Source organism: Boleophthalmus pectinirostris, unplaced genomic scaffold, assembly GCF_026225935.1.
Source record: "Boleophthalmus pectinirostris isolate CB_2022bp ecotype Guang Dong unplaced genomic scaffold, ASM2622593v1 HiC_scaffold_1, whole genome shotgun sequence".
NCBI classification, from domain to species: Eukaryota; Metazoa; Chordata; class Actinopteri; order Gobiiformes; family Gobiidae; genus Boleophthalmus; species Boleophthalmus pectinirostris.
Genome location: NW_026570970.1, coordinates 39,514,577 through 39,517,543, shown reverse-complemented (window position 1 = coordinate 39,517,543; position 2,967 = coordinate 39,514,577).

Below are 2,967 nucleotides of genomic sequence, written 5' to 3'. Positions count from 1 at the left end.
TAAGATACTATGCCACAGCTGCCTTAGGGCAGACTGACAAAAGCAAGGCTGCCTATCTGCACCATCTGCACCCCCCACCAATCATATGTGCACACGCAACTTTCATACTAGACAATGTAGATGAAATGTCTTGCCTAAGGACACAATGGCAGTTTTTGCCACTGGTGATCTGCTGTGGCACCTGATCTTCCCAGTGTCTCCCATCCAAGTACTGACCAGGCCCGGCCCTGTGGAGCTTCTGAGGTGTGATGGGATCAGACATCGGTAAAGACGTTTGACGAGGAAGTTGAGCTGACTTCTAAAACAGAATCTCTCATCAGCACACACAATTCCATCTAAAATGCAGAGACAGTTTACATGAAAGCAGACCTATAGTGCTTGTGTTCTATAGTTCTAATCTCTGACACCTGTGGATCAGTATGTTATCATTTGCACACTTTAAATCACAATATTCATCTAAAACAAGTTAATCAAAGAAAGAAGTGCACTGGTGCCAGTGGGAGCTGATGTAGCCGTAAACATGACAACAAAGCACCGCGGGCTGTGAGCTCCTCCTATGGAGAACTGCACATCACACGAGCGAGTAGTGGATTTATTTTTTATTTGTACAAAATGATGACGTAAAAGTGGTGATTAAGAAAATAAAAGTGCAGAAGGAAGTGCGTAGGTCACAATGAGCGTGTACTGTGGAGGTGAAAACAAGTATATCAGAGCAATGACGTGTTGAATAAAGATGACTCAAACATGCACCAATCACTCCAAATACAACTTCAGAGGGTCAATGAGAAGGAAAATACTATAACAGGGTTTTCCTGTCTAATTTAACAGCTATGATAAAAAAAAAAAAAAAAGTATTATAATAATTATATTGAATTATTTATTTGCTGAAATCCATCCAGGTTTAAACCTAAAATAACTTCAAGAACCTGTACAACTCTACTACAAGTGTCTAAATGTGCTATCAAGATTTCAGAGCTTGTCATTTGGAATCAACTTCATTCCAAAGTTATTTTTACCTGAGTTATTTGTTTCTAATTAAAATGACTTTTTGGAAAATTACAGTTTTAAAAATGACAATTGAATCAAGCACAAATATCTTGATTTAACAAACAGAACTCTTACCTAATCCCAATTTTAAAACACTCCCCCTAATCTTAAACTTCAGCACACAGCAGAGCGTCCCTCCTGGCCCCAAACTCCAGCATTTACCTTTTACTCTTATTATTGTCTAGAATATATTGTACTTCAAATGTACCACATCATATATTGTACTTCAAATGTACCACATCATATATTGTACTTCAAATGTACAGTACAGTAGTTGACATGCTTGGCCACCTCCTGAGTCCCCTTTACCAAACCTCAGAGAAGCAAATATTGATCCCATAATTACCATGACCATAATTACCATGACCTTTCACACACACACGCGCACACACACACACACACACACACACACACACGCACAAATGGTTACACACACCGCTTCAGATGCTGCGCACAGGGACACCACAGTCACCATGGTAACAGCCACAGCCGAGTACAGAAGACACCTGATGGCTGAAGAAAAGGAGTATTATTAGGACACTCTGAAATGGCTCTGGCCTCTCTCACTGTACAGGTGACAGATAGAGAGCAGCGTGTGTGTGTGTGTGTGTGTGTGTGTGTGTCTCTATGAAGGGCCGTATGTGACATGACTCTAAACTGCCCACAGTTGAAATGCAGCTGGAGGATAGCTCCGAATCCTACGAAGAACTTGCTTTTTCAAGTGCACCAGTGGGTGGATGGTTTGCATGTGTTTCCCTTTCTGAGTTGGTTTGGTGGATAGTATCTGTGGTCAATATTTATACAGAATACAGAAAGTAGCAGTGAGTTTGTTTTTTTTTTACTTAAAAAAAAAAAAAAGAAAGAAGAACAACAACAACAACAACAACAAAAAAACATGCAATATTTATTTTTACAAAACAAGCAGGTTGTGTACTCAGTATGGTGGTTAGTGCTCTCAATTCTCTCAAGAAACGTTTCTGTGTGGAGTTTGGATTATTTCAAATCTATATATGTATGTCTTAGACAAGGAAACAACAAGCATTGATCTGTTGGAGCTGAAATATCACTGCCAACCTGTGGGTCAATGGGTGATGTTTATGCCACCCTTCCGACAATCGAACAGATGCCCTACTTCCATTTGCACTCCTCACCCACACACCCTGCTATTCATTTTCAATCAAAAATGAACAGAAAAAAACAACAAAACCTGTACTCAATGTCCTTGGTCCATATCAGTCCCAAAGCCTTGTCCGTGTTTGTACATGGTGGATAGAGTCCAAGTGTTTGTCCATCTGTCTTCCGTCCTGTTCAGAGTGTGTCTGCATGGAGCACAGAGTCCTCTTTTCAAACACTCCACGCTATAAAACCATCTGTAGCTCAATAAATGGAAAGTGGAGCTGTTTAATGTCATACTGTGGAACATTCCAGGCAGAACAATGACATCTCCACAGAAACAAGCAAGAGACTTGTAATGTATACAAGTTTTAGCTCTTGTTTACATTACGGTTGCTAGGTAACAGATATTATAATGTTACTCCCCAACCCGGAAGAAACATTATAAACTTCACCAAAATTTCAAAGTAGAAAAAACAAGTCAAATCTTAAATAAAGATGTGAAGTATGTTTGTGCACAGTCTAACCTGCTCTCTGCACTTTAAGAGGTTTGGCCTGGCACACATCAGATGAAGTTTATCACATGCATGTTTTTTGTTTTTTTTTCCAAAAGTAGAGAGACCTCTAACCTCTGGGCTCATTATAGTTTTATTGTGCTGAAAAGGCTTGCTGGGAGTTTCCTGCTTTCTCACCGCAAACGTGTTTCCATTGATGAGACAAGAAGCAGAGGCCCAGTTATCTCCAGAACCCTCTGAATATTCAAAGAACAGGAGCACGAGTGAGGCCATCTCCACTCTTCATTCTGCA